Source organism: Ursus maritimus, unplaced genomic scaffold (genome assembly GCF_017311325.1).
Source record: "Ursus maritimus isolate PB19 unplaced genomic scaffold, ASM1731132v1 scaffold_3, whole genome shotgun sequence".
NCBI lineage: Eukaryota > Metazoa > Chordata > Mammalia > Carnivora > Ursidae > Ursus > Ursus maritimus.
The window spans coordinates 51,228,625-51,250,560 of record NW_024425563.1 but is presented as its reverse complement, the minus strand read 5'-3'; positions in this window follow the sequence as shown (position 1 = coordinate 51,250,560).

Sequence of the window (21,936 nt, the reverse complement as noted above, 5' to 3'; positions counted from 1 at the left end):
TGAGGCAGCAGGCTGAGGCATGATCTGCGTGTTACAACCCCCTTCGTAGAACCATAGAACCTGAGGCAGCCGGGCCTAAAAGGTGACCCAGTAAGAACAATCCACCCAAACAGGGATGGTGGTGGCCTCCTATGCCCATTCTCTTTCAAGAATTTGAACTGGAAATGTGAAGAGAAAATCAATCACCTGGTGGGAGCAGAAGTTAAAAAGTCAGGTAGTAGAAAGACACTCTAAGAAGCCCTAAGAAGGGCAAGTTAAGAATAAACTAACACCATTAGGCAGAGAAGAGACAGAGAGGATGAAGCAATTGGTAACAAAGGGACTGTAGAAGTGGAGCCCGAGTAGAAAGAGTCACTGTATAAAGATAGGGATCGATGAAGTCCTGTTGTCAAGGGGACAATGAGATAACCCACTCCCACAGCTACACTGAATCACACCACTTCCCATCCGTGTTCAACATCCGTGAGGTCCCAGCTTTTCCCAGAGTGTTAAGATTCCCATCTGCATCACTTAAGATATTCTAAGTAAATTGTTGTACCTTTCACTCTTGTATAAGCCAATAAAGAGACTCTCAGAATTGTGGACCAAGTGAAAGAAACCAGATCAATTGCATGTTGCAAAGAGAACTTTATCCTTCAAGGCTGGTTACAAGTTTCTCTAGAAATAGCATCCCAGAAAGAAGAAAACATTTTCCACATCTTAAAAAAAAGATTCGTAAATTAAAATTGAAATTTCAATATCTTTATAACAGATATTTTGAGGGGAGAAAGTCTCCTTTCTCTTTTTCTTACTAGCGGAACCAATCAGGCTCATATTTACGAGAAAGCCATAGAGGTAGGTAGGGGTGGAAAACCTTATGACTAGCTGCTACACTCAAGTGATTGGAAGTAAAAAACGTCCACATATGTCTCCTAAGACATTTTATTAACCAATGTCTTCTAGAAGAATTATGGTTGGGAGATTCTTGTTATGTAGCTTTTATCACTTATGTTCTTGAAAACATATTTTATGACGTGGGAAGAAGATGAAAAAGATAGTTACAAGACAGCATATATGACATGGTCACAATTTTCAAATGTTCATGTCAGGAGGATATATCAGCAACACGTAAGCAAAGAGAAATCATGAATGAATTTTATTTTCTTCTTCATACACATTTTTAATTTACCAAATCTTCTACCATAAAACAGGTATAGTTTTATGTCCAAAAAAAAAGTACACATTATTTTTTTAAGATGAACAGGCAGCAAACTGTACACCACTTATTGTTAATTCTACCTAAGTAAACCTCAAACATTCTTCCCTTTACTTGTAGCCAATGCATTATTCAAAATTCTTTAAAGTGCTGTCATAAATTCTGCAGAGAAGCTCTTATTACTGCTGACAAGCAAAAGACCAAACTAGTATTTAGTATAAAAGCACAAACTTATATGTAGATTTTTCTCTTCCAAATGGAGACCCAGAGAACAAAAAACACAGAAAAAAAATCTAAAGATAACTGTGAGAAAGTGTGACAGTCCCCCCTCTTTCTCCCCACCACCACCCCCTCCCCCCAGAGGAAGTGGAACTGTGTTTTGTCATCTTTGGGTCTCCCGCAATAGTGAAATTGCTTGGCCCATAGAGGAACTTCAGAAACACAGGTTAAAGGCAAACATGAAAAGTTGGCAGTTTCCTTCGCCAGTCTCAGTTTGGTTTATGAATCATTTTCAGGTTCCATAGGCCGAATGGAAACATGATTTCTCCCCTTTCTGACCATTCACTGTATTCATCAGATGCAAAGTGTTTCAGTCATATTCAATGTAACACTTCATTGTGTATCACCTTGCATAGTTCCAGAATTGTTTCCCATGTGTTAACCTCTCACCCAGAGAGCAGAGACAGCAATTGGGCTACTTCATTGGTTTGCCTGCCAAGCGGTACCCCAGAAGCAATTCAACAAGCACAAGCACTGGTTCAAGGGTAAATGAGCCTGGGAACTTGAAGCCCAGCTGCAGGGAGAGGGATGAAAAGGAACAGCAGGAAGAGGCACAGCCCCGAAGACTTTTGCCAGTCCATTCACTCTGGTCTGTAACTCTTGGGTTTAGAGAGTCCAATGTATGAGTAATACTTCCATTTTTCAATTTTGTCCTCATCTACTTAGTCATCATCACCACACCCTGATATTTATGCCAAAAAAAAAAAAAAAAAATCCAGTGAGCAAATTCGACATCATCACTGATGTTCAGTAGGGACAAGCCCAACACCTGTTTTCTCCAGCACCATGTTGAAATGACCCAGCCTGCCATTAAGCTGGTCTGTCTTGATACCTGTTATGCTGGCAGAACCAAGGAACACCTTGTCTGAACTTCTCTGCTCACCTGAGGCAAGTCCTCAGCACAGGCTTGGGATACATGTCCAGGCCCAATTATGCTGTGTTGTTTAAAGGGTGTTATCTCCCAAAAAAAACCCTCTACTTCTAGGGGCTGAACCATGGTACTAATCCCTAAAATCACTCTTAAGGATTTTTTTTTTTCAAATTTAAATTTCACCAGGAAGAGAAGTCATATCAGTCATCAGAAAATTAGAAAAAATTGATCATGTCCCCAAGAAAAGAGCAAGGCTTAGCAAAGAAAATGAAGAGGGCAGAGGGAAGGATGTAAATATCTGAGCCTGGGACAATACCTAGGAAGGTCCCTCACTCTGGAGACCATGAGCAGAAAGACAGTCTCAGGAGCTGAAAACAATCAGAGGGGCTACCGTAGGAAATAAGAGATGCTAAAAGGGTCAAGAAGGGGCAGGCTCTGTTAACTTGGATCAGTCCTCCAGTTCCACAATTGTATTTTTTTTTTAATTGAAGCATAGCATACATATAGAAAAATAGATGAAAATAGATAAAACAAATACATGATTACATCAGCAGATTGTCAACAGGTGAACCCTGCAACCACTGAGCCAGGTCAAGACAAAGAATGTTGACAACAGGGGTGCCTGGGTGGCTTAGTCAGTTAAGTGTTTACCTTCAGCTCAGATCATGATCCCAGGGTCCTGAGATAGAACCCCATGTCAGGCTCCCTGCTCGGTGGGGAGTCTGCTTCTCCCTTTCCAATGACACTAACCCCTGCTCCTGCCCTCACCCCTGCTCCTGCCCTCACTCGTGCTCGCTCTCTCTCTCTTAGATGAATAAATAAAAAATCTTAAAAAAAAAAAAAAAAGATTGTTGACAACAATCCTGTTCTTTACATTGGGTTTGCTTCCAATTACCACTCCCTCCTTCCTTTCCAAAGACAACCTCAGTTTTGACTCCTATTGCTTTAATGTATCTATGCCTATTACATTTTGTATAAATGGAATAATACAGAATATATACTTTGAGTCTTTTTCCTCTCCATATTATGTTTGTAGAGTCCATCCATATTTCTTGTTATAATTATATTCTTTTTCATTGTTGTATGCATTCTACTATATGAATATGCTATAATGTATCTGACAATTCTACAGCTGATGACATTTGGGCTGTTTTCAGAGGAGGACAATTAATTACAAATAATGCTTCTGGGTGCAGTCTTGTACACGACCTCAGTATACATGTATGTACACTTTTGTGATATATATTCAAGAGTGCAATTATTGTGTCTAGGGTCAGCATATGCTATTCTTTACATACTGTCAAACCATTTTCCAAAGTAATTGTATCATTTACACACCCATCGGTGAAGTACGAGAGTTCCAGTTTCTTCACATCCTTGTCAATATCTATATTACCAGTCTTTTAAATTCTAGCCATTCCAGGGTCACCTGGGTGGCTCAGTCCAGTTTAATGTCTGCCTTTGGCTCAGGTCATGATGCCAGGGTCCTGGGATCAAGTCCCACATCGGGCTCCTTGCTCAGCGGGGAGCCTGCTTCTCCCTCTGCCTGATGCTTCCCTTGCTTGTGTTCTCTCTCTCTCTGACAAATAAATTTTTTAAAAAATTCTAGCCATTCTGGTGGATATGTAAAAGTAATCTCACTGTGGTTTCACTTTGCCTTTCCCTGATGACTAATGGAGACTTTTTCATGCTCTACAATTTTCAAGCATCCCTGCATGTCTGTTTCATTGCAAATCACTGCTCAGCCACATTTTTACTCAGAATCAACAATCTTTTCTTAATTGAGGTATATTTGACATATAATATCATATAGATTATGGTGTATACCATGTTGACTTGATATATTTACATATTGTAATATGATGACCATTGTAGCTACAATTAGTACCTCCATCATGTCACATACTTATCATTTCTTTTTTGTGGTTAGGATAATTACAATCTAGACTCTTACCAAGTTTGATGATTATAATATAGTATTGTTGTCTAGATTCACTATACTGTGCATCAGATCTCCAAGACCTATTTGTCTGCTTGTTGCAAGATCAACAATCAATTATTAAGTCCCTACTGTGAACCAAAGACTACATGTCTTAATTACCTACGTGTACATGGCCGAAAGTGGCAGTAAGCGATTCTGAACTAGGTGATTTCTGGTCAGTCCCGCTGTTTAGCTCCGGTATATTGTCAGTAACGTTACTGAGATAAGACTACTGGGAAAAGAATGTGCCAACAGAGGCTGGGGCAGAGGGGTGGGAAAGAGGTTAAGTACAAGAAGTGAAAAACAGATGGGTTTTCAAATTTTATAGCTTGAAAGTAGTTGATGGGGGTTTCTCCAACCAAATAACTTAAGCTATCAGCCATAAAATATAATGATGATTAATACTGGTACAGATAATATTCGTTTTTACAAGCAAGGGAAAAGTGAACTTTAACAGGTGTTTAGTCGTTCTGAAACAAAATCTCCCAGAGAGATCTTTCTTCAAATGACTCATAGACAGAACAGGTTCTCTGAAAATGTGGATGAATCTTAGTAACATGGTGTTCTTTGAGGACTAAAGGACCTCAAATTCTACCTGGCAGAGGGTTTTTTTTTTTTTTCCCTGTTTTCTGATTGGCAACAGGAGCTGATGAGAAGCTCTTTTCTGTTTTATAAAGAGGCTGCAAGGGGCGCCTCGATGGCTCAGTCAGTTAAGTGTCCGACTCTTGATATTGGCTCGGGTCTTGATCTCAGGGTCCTGAGTTCAAGCCCCACATTGGGCTCCATGCTGGGTGTGGAGCCTACTTAAAAAAAGGAGGGGGGAGGGCGCTGCAAATTACCATCCTCTGCACCTCAACCAAGAGGTGGTAGCTTGATGATCTCCCCCTGCTGTCCCTGTTACAGGCTGACTGGAGTCTATAAATACCCCTTTACCCCATCATGGGCTCTATCTAAATGTGGAGAATCTCTAAATGTGGAAGCAGTGGCCAGAAATGAGAAAATGGAAAGAGTATTTGAGAAGGGTAACACATTAACACACAAAGTAACAACTCTGGACAGTTAGACACAGCTTTGTGTAGCAGATCTTTTGAAATCTCACTGAAAGGGAAACCATAAAAGACAGATGGGCTTTGACTGAGCAAAGGGCCAAGGACAGTCTGAAATGCTGAGCCACATTCAAGGAAGCCACGCTCAAGGTGCAGGTGGAAGGGGGGAAGACCAGCTCCTGGCTAACCTGGGAACTAGCTCCTGACAACAGGAAGAAAGGGACCTTGGATGAAGGAGTGGGCACCATGTAACTTTAAGGCAAAGATCAACCATTTCCCAATTTTCCCTAAGGCTGACCCTGAAATATTGAAACCTAAAGTGTCCTGCATTCTCTGGGAGGCCAGATCTACCACTGAACCTAATCATAGATGTAGCATTTCGACCATGTTAATTACCCATTCAAACTGTCACACAACACACCTTAGTATATTTGGAAGAATCAAGTTGACCTCTCCTGGTGAATCATTTTTTTTCTTATCCATCCAGCTGGCCCAAAGAGGTGTAGCTGGGCATGAATATAATCACATTTTCATTTCTGTGCATTGTGCACCTTATCCAGGTGAATAGCCCAGCACTGGTGGCATATGTCTGCCTGGAGAGGAAGTCTTCATCTCTACTTTCCCTTCTCTAAAAGGCACAGGAGATGTGAGAAACTGAGTTTTGAGGCAGAAGTAAAATAAGAAGTAGACACAGAGGGTCTGAAATATGCAGAGTGGGAGAGTGGAAAACACGAATTACAAAGCTAGAAGTCACGATCAGGCTGAAAGCTTACATTGATCTTGTAAGATGTGTGACTTCGAATAAGTTTTGTGGTTCTCAGTTTTCTCATCTATAAAATGAGAGGATTGGACTGATTCAAAAGTAAAATTTCCTCTTTATTGACATATTGGGGACTTGCTCAGAGTTTTTACCCAGAGGTTAGAAGTGTGGCAAAAGAGGCCTGGTTATTCTCTATTTCCTTCCCAGAGCCTTGCTTGCTCTCGTGACCAAGTGGTCTTGCTATTCACACTACATCTCCTGGCCTCCTTTGCTCTTTGGTTCTAGTTCTGTCTAGGTTTGGCCAGCGAAAGATACTTGCAGGAGAACTGAGGGCTGAAAGAGAGACAGAGAGACAGAGAGAGGTATTTCTCTTCCTGCCTCCTTTCTGCTTTGGTGTCCTCTATTTACAAGTCCAGTTTCTATGGGGTGGCCCCTCCTGCAGCAAACACCTTTGCTGTCCTTGCCCTCTCAGACCTACTAATGGTAATAGCTTCTCACTGTTGCTAGTCCCTGGGTACCTCAACATCCTTGCTGGCTCCCTCATCCTTGTAAATACTCCCTTTACAAAAACCTCTTCCAATGAACGATTTTGGATGGGGAGTTCAGTTTCCTACTCAGATTCCTGGTCCTGCAAAAACTTTTTCTTCAAAAAGGAAGCTATGAATTACAGAGCTTCACAAGTCCCCCCTCTCCCTGACTTGATGCTATTACCCTTTTTCTCATTTCCAGAGAGTGATGGGGTCTGATGCATGTATTTACTCTGAGGACGAAAAAGTATCCAGAGTTAAGAGGTTTCCTTTTTTTTGTTACTTACCCTACTGTTTCCCAAATGGACTTCGTTAGCACAGCAACTCACAACAATGTGCAGCCACACAGTTCACACAAAAGAAACCCAGGTTTCGAAATGGTTAAGTTATTTAGCTAGCATAAATGCCAAATTACATGATCCAAGTTCCAAAGACCATTTCCTCCCTCTCACACCTCCTCCTCCAAGGATTATTGGACTTGACTTTGAAACATGACAAGATTAAGCAGGCAGTTTCCAAGTTTTCCCTTTCATTTTGCATCCAGGGTAAACACAATTCATGACTTTAATTTTTTTACATTTCGGTTTCAGTCAGGAGTTGGCAGATTTTCAGAAGGGCCATGCCAAGTTTCACTTATTCACTGAAATGTACATTTTTTTCCTTCCTGGTTATAACCTTCCTCCCTCTGTCTTCTTCTTCCTTCCTCCCCTAGTCATTGTGGATTAAGGCCACTATATCATCCAGGAAGGAAGGGATTTGAGAAGTGAATTGTCTACTATACTTATCTCAAATTTAACTAGAAATGTCTGTGAGGTCTGAAAACCAGATGTGTTGAAGATGCAGAAGATTGGCAGGAGGGTGGGGAGTTTGCAACTGTGGAGGTTTTTAGCATGAGAGAGCTTGGATGCGGAGAGAGGAATGAAAAAAAAAACTTTTAAAAGCAAAAATAGCTTGTATCAGCCTCTCCTGAAATGTGTGCCGTGGAACCCTAACACTGTGCCTCCTCTGGTGGTAGAGGTGGAAGGGATTATGGTCAAATAAGTTTGGGACATAATGAGAAAAATGTGGCACCTTCTTGGATAGCCCCAAAGCATATTAAAGGGATAGAGAACTTCTGTAGTCAAGAATTGTGTTTCATGGTTGAACTCCCATGTTTCTCCTCAAAATTTTTGGTCATGGAAACTTTTAAAATAATACCTATTTATCATTCTCTTGTGGAAATATCAAGGAACACACTTTGTTTGCTTACATGGGATATAGCAGTGGGAGCAAAAACTCAGAATAAAAAGGAGAGAACATGATTTTTTTAAAGATTACTTATTTATTTTAGAAAGAGTGTGTGCATGCGCAGGGAAGGGGCAGAGGGAGAAAAAGAGGAAGCAGACTCCCTGTTGATCTGGGACCCTGAGATAATGACCTAAGCTGAAACCAGAAGTCCAACACTTAACTGACTGAGCCACTCAGGCACCTCTGAGAGAGTATGATTTCTGTCCTCTCCATCTCCTACCTCCTAAGCAATGTGACTCTTGCCCCAGGATCCAAAATCAGACTGCTCTCTTTTCCATCCTGATGAACATTCTTGCTGGAAATGGTCTGTAGCACCAGACTGGCAAATGTTAGGTGTTCTGCAAGTGTTTGTTGAATGAATTAATGATTGAATGAAATAAGAAAATCCCTGTAAAGCCCTTAGCACAGTGCCTAACACAGAGTAAGTAGCAACAAATGCTATTATTACTATTCATCATGATCTTTGGTTTAGAGAAAACAGAAAAACTCGAAATTTGTTATTGGCCCCCTTCAAAATAACTTCAAGACTTAGATCGGCTCTATCCCCAGGTAACATACATTTTCTGAAAGGGAACCAACTGATTATGCCACAAGAAAATAACCTTCCACACAGAGAAGACTTACATAGAAATGCATCAGAATCACAGACAAAAATGTTGTTTGCTTATAGTCACAGACAACAAATGGCCTAGACCTTCCATCAGCACCCCCATATTCATGCTCTCCTGACAATCTCTTCCCAGAGTTTTTTCACGTGGGCTATGCAGGTCCACATTTGAATTTAGAAGAACATTTCATATTTCAGAACTATTTTTCTTAATCTGTGTTAAGCTCAAAATAGAACAGTCTCTATGGAGTAAGGAGTCCACTCTCTCCTTTCACAGCCTTTCACAGGTTTTACCCACCCCCCCCACCCCCTGCCCTGCAATGGAGGGGTAAGAGAACCCACAGACGGAGTTCGGGGGAAGTTTTTTGGCTAATGACAACAAAGGCCATGGTTCCCAAGGAAAATGCTCCCTTTAAAGCAACTACATTAAGGAGAGAAGAATTTTATTCTCTGAGTTCAGAAGGGTATGTGTTGTAAATATTTTATGATTCACTCCCATGAGGTTTAAAGGATGCTTCAGGATAAATTGTTTTATGGTTCTATCATCACATCATTTTTAATAGGGAAAAGTAATAGATTTAGGAAACAGCTTTTTCAAATACTTGAAAAGTAAGAAGCACCTACGTTTGCTTCATATTATCATGCTATGGTTCATTGTGGGCTGTTTAATTTTGCCATCTTGAAAATAACAGAGAGTTTTGGATTAAATTTATGATAAATGGCTTCTGAATTTATTTAATGCTTGTATTTTCCTGCAACATTATTCAAGTAGAGTAGACATTTATGGCTTTGTATTTTCCAAGACCATGACCAATACCCCTTATAGTCATATTTTGAAGCAAATGTTTGACATCAGATAATTCACCCAGAGAATAACTCTCTAAAATGCCTTTATTGTAACCAGGAGGCAGGAATAGATCATGAAGATGAATGTATGTTATTATCCCTCTGGTTGATAAAGAAAACACAAAATGATAAAAGTTTGTTTTATGGCCTCTCTTTATCTAACACAATGCCAGGAAACCTATGGCCATTTATCTTGTGTCTTCGTGAGCAGAGAAGAATATAAAATTGAGAGAATATCCAAAAATATCATTATCAGTAGTCATTCTTAATAATTCAACTCTATAATTGTGTCAAATTTCCCTATAAAACTTTTATATATAATATTGATGTATTTTTATATACTATATTATTATATATACAATATATATAATATATTTATTTGTATATAATTGCTCAAATGTTACAATATAGATATATGTTTTTAATTACTAGACACCAGAGGTGAGTTAATAACCAAGCGTTATCAGACTCTGTGGGGTGAAACCCAGGCACTGGCATTCTTTTGTAAAGCTCCTCAGGTGATCACAATGTGCCAGCAGAATTGGGAACCACCCAAAAGGTTCTACCAACCACACATGAACACAAACACATATATTTTCTTAACTTCATTGGGAACACCTAATACTAGTAATATCATCTCATAGTAAGACAAGTTCAAGGCCTTGCTGCTTCTTCCTTGCCTGCTCCCACTCCCCATTATCCTTCTTTAACTTCCCCTTGAACAGAATATCCAAGACTGGTTTGCGTGTGTGTGTGTGTGTGTGTGTGTGTGTGTGTGTGTGTGTGTGTTTAGTAGCAACCTCTGTCCTTTCTCCAAATATTTCCTTTAGACTGAATAAATAAGACTGAGCAAAGCAGAACTTACAGAACAGAAATGGAGTGCTGCAGTCCCTTCTGCTCTCCTACCTTCTTCTCCATCGTCGTTGGAACTCTAGGGCTTCCCAGAGCACCATTTTAAAATCTGCCTGTCAGATGTCAGCAGACTTGGTTATCTTGCTTGGTGGCTGCCAGAAGAAGGCTTATTTCAAAGGTTCTAGGAAGGGCCCCAGGACAATGTGCTGAATCGTACAATAGACAACTCCCCTCAGGCAGCCCCTGATGACTTCTGCTTGCCCATGGCCATGCTGTGAAATACCAAGTAACTGGATATTTAAAAGACTGTTTTCCTCCAATTCCTGATATGAATAGTTCTAAGCAAGGCCTCTTCTGATGGGTGTGAAATGAAGCAAACCATATCATGTGCTCTGCTCCCTGCCATCCTCCTGCCGATAAATCAGTCTCAGGGAACCCCCAAGGGATCTGAAAAAGGATTACAAGTCACAAAAGGGCAACATAGAGCCTGAACGGGGTGTGTGGAGCAAGGAAGGGCAGTTTGACCTACTTTGCTTTGGTGATTTGAGGAAGTAGTTGTGGGTAGGTGGCATATGAATCTTGGTCTTTTTAAAAAACAAAACAAGGAGCGTCTGGGTGGCTCAGTCAGTTAAGCGACCAATTCTTGGTTTCAGCTCAGGTCATGGCTTCTTGGTGCTGAGATGGAGTCCTGCGTGGGGCTCCATGGTCAATGCGGAATCTGCTTCAGATTTTCTCTCCTTCTGACCCTCCCCCCATCAAATAAATAAAATATTTTTATTTATTTATTTTTTTTTATTTTTTATTTTTTTAAATAAATAAAATATTTTAAAAATAAAAGTAAAAGTGAAAAATAAAGCAAAATGAAGAAAGACTGGTTAGCAGCATGTCCTCTGTCTGCCCACTTCTGAGTCTCTACCATTAGTCTGTATATCCACTGAGCACCAGGGCTTGGGACCTGGACCAATCTTTTTGATTCATCATACAAAAAAGCGCTTGGTTGAAGGTGCTACCTGGAAGTTCTATGCCTGTCAACAACCCAATGGTTAATCTCAAAACCTGTGTTTAGAAAGGTTGACCAACTTGGCCAAGGTCACGGAGTAGCAGAGATGGGATTCCACTTCATTCCTGTCTGACTCCAAAGCCTACAGGCTGCTCATGACATTTATTTTTCCTTGAGGAAGATGAGGTTAAGAATGGGCAATTTAGAGAATGAGTGAATTTGGAATCAGATCAAGCCTAACTGTTTTTAGTAGAGGTCTCTAGGAAGACATAAGGAAACATGGACTCCAGCAAAAAGGGAACTGGGAAAGAAGGACAAAGAGAAGGAGGTACTAGACACAAACATTATCTTCTCCAAAACCCTGACCACCATGAAACACATTATAATACCTGGGCATCACCAGAGGTGGTGTAGAAACTAAAGACGTGCAGCTCTTACATTTTGTATTGTGTGCCGTTTTAATCTGACAGAAGATCTACGTTAAAATTCTGCACTTATTCAATTCTTCATCTTGTTTCTGAGGCAGTTAGCAAAGGAAATGAAGATAATCTGATTTGTCATAGGTGGTCAAACACTGTGAAACTTTGCATGTTGGTTAAGGTGTCAAAGTAATGACTCATTTCACACAGATCACAAATGGGATTGACTTCCAGCCTTGTCTGTTTTGGTCTATATTAGAAATAGATTAAGGGGGTCAAAAGGTTCAAACTTCCAGTTACAAAATAAATGAGCCCTGGAGATATGATGCACAGCATGGTGACTATGGTTAATAATTCTGCGTTGTATATTTGAAAGTAACTAAGAGAGTAGACCTTAAAAGTTTTCATCACAAGGAAAAAAATTGTAGCTCTGTGGTGATAGATGTTAATTAGACTTACTGTGGTGATCATGTCATGATATATATAAATATCAAGTCATTATGTTGTATACCTGAAACTAATATAATGTCAGTTACATCTCAATAAAAAAAAGAAATAGAAACCCACAATTCTCTCACTGATTCAATAGTTCATTTACAATCTGGCACTGAGTTCCCCTTAGTTCCTATGCATGCAGATGCGATGATAGACCAGATGAGCTGGTGTTTTAACTAAATTAAACTATGTACCTTAAGAAAAAATTAGCTCTGATGATCCTAATTCAAACAATCAACCGTTAAAAAGAATGTGTAAGACAATCAGGGAAATAGGGACACTGACTGCAGATGTCATGATGTTAAGGAATCTATTGCCTTTTTCTTTTGATGTAATAACAGTATTATGATTGGTTTTTTAAAGAATATTTATCTATTAAAGCTCCATACAAAAATATCTACAGATTATATGAGGCCTGAGATTTTGTACAAAATAATTCAGTGGTAGCAGGAGGGAGTAGAGAAAAAATAGGTGGGTAAAGATGGAACAAGATTGGCTAAGAGTTAGTATTTGGAGAAGCTGGGGGAAGAGTACAGGGAGGTTCATTACATTATCCCCTATTCTTTTATTTCTGTTTAAACTTTTTCATTAAAAAGTTTTATTTTTCTATATAGAGATCTGATCAGTATGACATAATGGAAATTTCAAGGGCTTTGGAGTCAGGTAGATCAACGTGCAAATAGTGGTTCATTTCACTAATCAGTTAGGGAATACAGGCCAAGATTCTTAAACTTACAGAGCTTCTTCATATTTTAAATAACTAACTTGTATCTCATAGTGCTACTGAGAATTAAAAGAAATAATACCTCGGGGCACCTGGGTGGCTCAGTTGGTTAAGCATCTGACTCTTGATTTCTGCTCAGGTCATGATGTCAGCGACATGAAATCAAGCCTTGCATCGGGCTCTGCCCTGGGTGTGGAACCTGCTTGAGATCATCTCTCTTCCACTCCCTCTCCCTCTGCCCCCCAACATGCTCTCGCTCTCGCTCTCTCTGGAAAAAAAAATTTTTTTAATTAAAAGAAATAATACCTCTAAAGCCTAGCACTGTGCCTGACACATACTAGACACTCAGTAACTATTACCATAATTATAGAAAATATTGAAGACAGGCATTTCAAAAGAAACTTGGAACATGTTCTGAGATTTCAAAAGAAATCTCAAAGCAGAATGAAGTGAACTAACAAAGAAAAAGGTGGTAGCCTTTCACAGAGAGCCGGGGGGTTACAACTTATCTTCCTAGGCAACAAGACAATTATTCGGAACACAAAAGGAAACAACTTTCTATTTATCTCATTTCTAAGGTAACCATTGTATCTTTAGTGAAACAGTTCAGGAGTAAATTGCACACAGTTTGCAAGGTCTCAGATTCCATTCTGTTTCAGTATATATTTAAATGAGAAGGAGCAAAAAAATATGTCCTTGACTGCAGAAGAGGAGGACGGGATCCAGAATATTTTTTTTACATCTTTCTCTAATTTAAATTTATACTATTTTTACCTTTTTAAAAAAAAGATTTTATTTATTTATCTGTCAGAAGAGAGAGCACAAGCAGGGGCAGCAGCAGGCAGAGGGAGAATCAGCCTCCCTGCTGAGCAAGGAGCCGATGTGGGACTTGATCCCAAGACTTTGAGATCATGACCTGAGCCGAAGACAGACGCTTAGCCAACTGAGCCACCCAGGCATCCCAAATTTATACTGTTTTTAGATTTCCAACGTGAAAAATGGATTCTTATTAGATAATTGTGTTTAGAATTTGCTCTTTCTTCTATAGTAACTTAACCCAGTTAATGGTTCACAATCTCACTACTCAAACCAGAGCTCCGGTAGGTACCCCAAGTTCCATTTTCTCCCTTCACTCCCCCACACTTGCAACTGATTCACAAGTCCATCGGCTTTGTCTCTCACATATCTTTTGAAAGTGCCCCTTAATCTAGACTTTCACTGTCACAGGCCAGGTTTTCAGCATCCCACAATTACATTTTTGCAGCAATTGTAAAACCAGTTTCTCTATTTCTGGTTTCTTCCTTTTTCAAATCACATTCCAGAAAGCTGGCAAAATGGCATTGTAACATTCAAATCTGATCATGTCAGTACTCGGAGTAAAATATTTCAGTAGCTCCCAACTATCTGTAGAAGTCCAGATTCCATCAGCATGTCGGACCCTTGTCCACTTTTCTAGCCACACCTCTGTCTATGCATTCAAATGCACCTTGTCCTTTGCTCTCTAGCCATACTAAACAACTCATCATTTTCTTCCAGTGCCATGTTCTGTACTGCTGCTATGTCTTTGCATATGCTATTCCTTCCGCCTTGCAAGTCTATTCGACAAATCTTGCTCATACTTCAAGATTCAGCTGAATATCCTTAGTTTTTCAAGTTTACTCTTTCACTCCTGGTTGCTTACAGCCACCATATTGAGTTTGACTCTATTCTCTGAGCAACTTGCATATACATGCACATACCCCTATTTAAAAATCTTACAATAGTTCTCTGTGTGCACAAGTGTGTGTGTGTGTGTGTGTGTGTGTGTGTGTGTGTGTACTATTGCCCATGAGCTCCTGGAAAACAGAAATTATGAATTATTGATCTTTGTCTCCCTAAGCCTTACCTGGTACCTGGCACAAAGTAGGTGCTCAGGAATGTGTGCCATAAATGAAGGGAACAAATTAAGCGAGACGAAAGTTAATAAACGTGAAATACAATGAATAACTGTGCCTTAAACTTCCAAAAATACTTATCTTTCTTAGAAGGTACTTCACTCTCTCAAGTCTTAGTATTTTAGGTTGTCCCTTCCATCTAGAATGTTTGTCTCTTCGATCTTATTCTTGTCTCATCCTTAAAGAAGCTCTCAGGAGGTAACGTCATTATCTCCGTTAGGCTTGCCTGAGACTCTAGACAGAGCTGACTACCGACTCCCTTGGATGCCCGTAGGTCTCTTATGTTAAAAATAGATTCTTATCAGATACTTGCACTTTATGGAACATACCATGGATCCTTAATATTCCCAAAGTATACACCCTGAGACCTCACAGATTCAAATTTTTGAACATGCAAACATTTATGTGGGCTTCTGGATTTCTTCTAAGTTAAATTTCTAGCTTGAATGCTGAGTTTCCTCCTAGCACAAGTTAGCCAGCTTTTCAACTTTTACTCAAAATCTTTTTCTTACTTGATAGCTATTTTTTTAAAGATTTTATTATTTATTTATTTGAGAGAGAGACAGGCAGAGAGAGTGAGCAAGAGCACGAGTCAGGTGGGGAAGGAGGCAGAGGGAGAGGGAGAAGCAAACACCCCACTGAGCAGGGAGCCTGACTCAGGGAGTCCCAGGACTTAGGGAGGACCTAGGGAGTCCCAGGACTCCCAAGATCATGACCTGAGCCAAAGACAGATGCTTAACCAATTGAACCGCCCAGGTGCTCCTTGATAGCTGTTTCTAAGTCAGGTTTATTGGGATGTAATTTACATAGAGTGAAATTCACTTTTTTCAGATGTATAATTTTATGAATTCTGACAAATACATTCAGCCATATAACCACCACTACAGTTAAGATATAAAACGTTTCTACCACCCCAAAAGGTTCCCAGGTGCCCCTTTGTGGTCAATCCCCAGCCTATGGCTGTCCTTATGGTTTTACATTTTCCAGAATGCCATATAAATTGAAACAAATAGCATGTGGCCTTATAAGGCTGGCTTTTTTTTGGGGGGGGGGGTGTTAGGATAATGCAATTAAAGTTTGTTCTTTTTGTTGCAGAGTAGTATTGCATTGCATGGAATTCATGGTATGGAATGCATCACAGTACGTGTGCACACAGTACCGGGATACCATAGTTTACTTAGCCCTTCACAAGCTGATGACCAGTTGGGTTGTTTACAGTTTGGGGTGGTTATGAATAAAGCTACTATAAATATTCATTTACTAGTCTTTGTGTGGACCTATGCGTTTTTATTTGTTTTGGGTAAAGACCTAGAAGATAAGTTAGGTTGTGTAGTAAGTACATTTTTAATTTTATAAGAAGCTGTTACATGGTTTTTTCAAAGTGGGTGCACCATTTTATATTCCACCCACAATGTATGAGCGATCCAGTGGCCTAGGATTCTTGGCAGCACTAAGAAGATTGGAGTAATATGTCACTGTGATTTTAATTTACATTTCCCTAATGACTAAAGATACTTTCAGTGTTTATTTGCCATCTGTAGCTCTTGTTTTGTGAAATGTCTGTTCAAATACACTGTTGATTTTTTTAATATGATTCTCTGTTTTCTTATTATTGAGTTGTCAGAGTTCTTTGCATATTAAAGCAATCAGTCTTTTATTAGATAGTGTTTGTAAATGTTATTTCCAGTGGCTTCTTTTTTCTTTCTCAGCAGTGTCTTTTGAAGAATCAGCGTTTTAAATTTTGATCACAGCTAATGTATCAGCTTTTTCTTTTCTGGTCTGCACTTTTTGGATGCTATTTGAGAACTGTTTGCCTAACTCAAGTTCACAAAGATTTTCAGATGTTTTCTTCTAGAGATTTTATAGTCTAAGTTTTTTTTTTTTTTAAAGATTTTATTTATTTATTCCACAGAGATAGAGACAGCCAGCTAGTGAGGGAACACAAGCAGAGGGAGTGGGAGAGGAAGAAGCAGGCTCATAGCGGAGGAGCCTGATGTGGGGCTCGATCCCACAACGCTGGGATCACGCCCTGAGCCGAAGGCAGACGCTCAACCGCTGTGCCACCCAGGCGCCCCTATAGTCTAAGTTTTACACTTAGATCTATGATCTATTTTGAGCTACATTTTTAAAAGGCTGTGAGATATGGGTCAAGGTTCCTATTTTTATATGTATATGTCCAGCATATATTCTCCCAGCCGCATGTATTTAAAGTCTATCCTTTCTCTATTGAATTACCTCAGCACATTTGTCAAAAATCAATTGACCATATATGAGTTGTTCTATATCTGGATTCTATTTTAGGAGTTAGACAACTTTTCCTCTAAAGGGACAGATAAGAAATATTTTAGGCTTTCCAAGCCATACAGTCTCTGCTTTAACTACTCAACTCTATCATTACAGCACAATAGCGGCCATAGACAACATGTAAACAAATGAGCCTGACTATATTTCAATAAAACTTTATTTGCAAAATAGGCAACAAGCTAGATTAGGCCTTCAGGCTATAGTTTGACAACTCTTACTGTTGTCTGTTTCATTAATCGCTATCTATCCTTTTATCAATACCACACTATCTTGATTACTATAGCCTATAAGGTTTTCGGGGTTTTTTTTTTTTTTCTTTTTTTTCTTCCAGGTTTTTATTTCAATTCCAGTTAGTTAACATATACTGTAATACTAGTTTCAGGTGTAAGATTTAGTGATTCATCATGTACGTACAACAGCCAGTGCTCATCGCATGTGCTTTCCTTAATGCCCATCACCCATTTAACGCACCCCCCCACCCCCTCACCTTCAGCAACCATCAGTTTGTTCTGTATAATTAACAGTCTGTTTTCTGGTTTGCCTCTCTCTTTCTTTCCCCCTATGTTCATCTGTTTTGTTTCTTAAATTCTACATATGAGTGAAATTATATAGTATTTGTCTTTCTCTGAGTGGTTTATTTTGCTTAACATAATACTGTCTAGCTCTAACCACATCTCCATAATTTGGCTATTGTGGATAATGCTGCTATAAACATCAGGGTGCATACATCCCTTCAAGTAATTATTTTTTGTATCCTTTGGGTAAATACCTAGAAGTGCAATTGCTGGGTTGTAGGGTACTTCTATTTTTAACTTTCCAAGGAAACCCCATACTGTTTTCCAGAATGGCTGCACCAGTTTGCATTCCCACCAACAGTGCAAGATTCCCCTTTCTCCACTTCATCACCAACACCTGTTGTTTCTTGTATTGTTAATTTTAGCCATTTCAACAGGTGTGAGGTGGTGTCTCATCGTGATTTTGATTTGTATTTCCCTGATGATGAGTGATGTTGAGCATCTTTTCATGTGTCTGTTGGCCATCTGGATGTCTTCTTTGGAAAAATGTGTTTGGAAAAATGTCTATTCATGTCTTCTGCCCATTTTTTAACTGGATTATTCTAAGTTTTGAAATCAGGTAGTAGTATAATTCCTCCAAATTTTTTCTTTTTTCAAAATAGTTTTGACCATTCCTTTGTTTTAGCCATTCCTTTGCAGAATTGTTTTGGCTATCCCTTGTTTTTCCATTTACATTTAGGATTTACTTGCCACTTTCTATAAAAGAAAAGTCTGCTGGGGGTGCCTGGGGGGCTCAGTCAGTTAAGCATCCGACTGTTGATTTCGGCTCAGGTCATAATCTCAGGGTCGTGAGATGGAGCCCTGCATCAGGTTCTGCACTTGGCATGGAACTTGCTTAAGATTCTCTCTCCTTCTCTCTCTGCCCTTCCCCCACTTCCTCTCTCTTAAAAAAAAAAAAAATCTGGGGCGCCTGGGTGGCTCAGTTGTTAAGCGTCTGCCTTCGGCTCAGGGCATGATCCCAGCATTATGGGATCGAGCCCCACATCAGGCTCCTCCGCTATGAGCCTGCTTCTTCCTCTCCCACTCCCCCTGCTTGTGTTCCCTCTCTCGCTGGCTGTCTCTATCTCTGTCGAATAAATAAATAAAATCTTTTTTAAAAAAATCTGCTGGGATTCTTATTAAGATTGTGCTGAATCAATAATCAATTTGGGAAGAATTAACGTCTTAATAACCTTGAGTCTTCTAATCCATGAACACAGATACTTCCTTCTTTAGAGATTCTTATTCTATTATCAATGTTTTATAATTTTCAGCATACAAATCTTACCCATATTTTGTTGGATTTATACATTAGTATTTAATGATTTCAGTCCTATTGTTAAGTGATTTTTTATTTTAACTCCAATTGTTCATTGCTAATATATAGAAATATCATTGATTTTTGTATTGAGTATGTATCCTGCAAGCTTGTTAAATTCACTTATTAGTTCCAATAACTATTTCATAGATTCTTTAGGATTTCTTATCTAGACAATCATATCATCTATATATAGAGACCGTTTTATTTCTTCCTTTTCAATATCTTTACATTTTTTCCCCCTCCTTATTGCACTGGCTACGACCTCCAGTAAAATGTGAAATAGCAGTGGTGAGAGTGTACAGTTCTCCTGTGTCCCTGACCTTAAGGGAAAGCATGCAGTTTTTCACCATTACATATGACGTCAGCTATAAGTTTTCCATAGATGTCCTTTATTAAATTGAGGAAGTTCCTTTCTATTTCTACTCCACTTAGAGATTTTGCCATGAATAAATACTGAATATTGTTGAATGCTTTTTTGACATGTATTGAGGTGATCAAATAGTTTTCCTTCTTTAGTCTATTGATATGGTGAATTGCAGTGATGTAGTTTCAATATTGAGCCACCTTGCCTTCCCTTGCTCTGGATGCATTATCTTTTTATATATTGCAGGATTTGATCTGCTAATACTTTGTTGGTGATTTTTGGGTCTATGTTTATGCAGGATATTGGTTGTTAGTTTTTATTTTCTTGTACTGGTTTTGTCTGGTTACAGTATCAGGATAATGCTGACCTCACAAAATGATTTTCTTATGTCAACCCTCCCACTAGAAATTAGACAGCTTTTCAATTTTCACCCACTTACTTGATGAACATTTTAAAGCACAGCAGCCTCTTCAAGGTGACTCCCTATATGAAAAAGAACGTGCATCGGCAAGACCCTTTTAGGATATGGATGCCAAGCAGTAAGCTAGACATACTCATTGGTTCAGTAACTGGCTAACCCTGACCCCTTTGTATTAAAGAAACATTCTAAGCTTCAGCACAATTGTATATTAGTGTACCTCATTGATTTCTTACTGGCTTACTAGCTAAAGCACGTGTGAAATCAGATTGAGTCTGGGTCTATGTAATTGCTAATTGGATTTTTGTTTCCAAAAACAATACCAAAATTCACTCTCACTAGAATAAAATCTCCTTGTGGGCAGGGCATATAATTTATTCACCTTCGTGTCTGCAATGCTCATTAAAAGGCTTAGAAAATCTTGGACATTAGCATAATTTATTTAATGAATGAATGAGCACTCTAAAAATGAAAACAAGGCTTTTGATTTTTAGTTTAGCTTTTTCTTGTACAAAGTTCTCCTTATTTCACAATAGAAAACTGTTTGAAAGAACATATATGTCATAAACACTAAAATTTAAATCTTTCACTGCTACTAGAAGCATTCGATTCGTCTTTGGGTTTTATGGGAGAAAAGCCAAATGTTACTAAATGTAAGTAACGGTTATTATTGGGTTTTCTCTACATGGAGTTTGTAATAAACTTCAAGATCATGTTGAAAGCTTAACAGACTCAACCTGCCAACAATACTATATATTAGAAGTTATACTGTTGGTTGGTCTGCAAAAATATTTTTTACTTAGGCTTCAAAATCTCCTTTAACTTTCAAAATAACCACAACTTTATACTTATGACAGTTCTGTGTCAGTAAGAGGAAAAAATCCACATGATGCCTTTTTAATATGTATGTACATCATGCATCAAGACCAAAAAAAAAAAAAAATTTCTGAATTCCATGTCTTCATGCTAGTTGATCAGTTAGTTGGCCTACACTACAATGACATCTACTGGCTCCACCAGGACTAAGCACCCAGGGTTAATCTTCAAAATGACAGAGCAGTTTTGGGTCTTTCTCTATGATTACTGAACCCGCATTACACCAGCCTGAATTTAGTAAGAAGAGAGATCATGCATTTTTTGAGCTATCTCTACTGCCTAATATTTGTGTTTGACACATTAAAGATGCTCTAAAATGTGTTGGGTGATCATGAACATAATTGCCCATAATCTACTCTTTTAAAAAGCCTGGAATCTGAGCAATATTGTAAGTTAATTACATTAAAAATAATAATAGTAAAATGCTCTAAAATAGAGTCTCTTTGTCTTTATGGTTGAGAAACCTCCACACTTTACAAGACAGTTTGACGGTCCTTATAAAACTAAACACATCTTATGTGTGACCAAGCACTCATAGTCCTTGGTATTTACCCAAATGAGCTGAAAACTTATGCTCTTACAAAAATCCAAGTGCGAATGTTGACAGCAACTTTATTCATATTTGCCAAAACTTGAAAGCAACCAAGATGTCCTTTAGTAGGTGAATGGATAAACAAATTATTATACATCCACACTATGAAATATTATTCAGCAAGAAAAATAAACAAGGCGCCTGGCTGGCTCAGTCAGTAAAGTGTGCAGCTCTTGATCTCGGGGTTGTGAGTTTGAGCCCCACGCTGGGTGTAGATATTACTTAAAAATAACATCTTAAAAAATAAAAAATAAATAAACTGTGAAGTCACAAAAAGATGGATGAAACTTAAATGCATTTTGCTAAGTGCAAGAAGCCAGTCTGAAAAAGCTACATACTTCATAATTCCAAGTATATGACATTCTGGAAAAGGCGAAACTGTGGAGACAGAAAAAGTTTAGTCGTTGCAGGGGGTTAAGGGGGAGGGAGGAATGAATAGGTGGAGAATGGGGATCTTTAGGACAGTGAAACTATTCTGTGTGATACTGTAATGGTAGTTACATGTCATTATACATGTGTTCAAGCCATAGAATGTACAAAACAAAGACTGAACCCTAACATCAATGATGGACTTTAACAATAATAGATCGATACTGGTTCATTAATTGTAATAAATGTGCCACACTAATGCAAGATGTTCATAATAGGAGAAACTGTGAGGAGGGGAGGAGTGGTAAGGAGGAA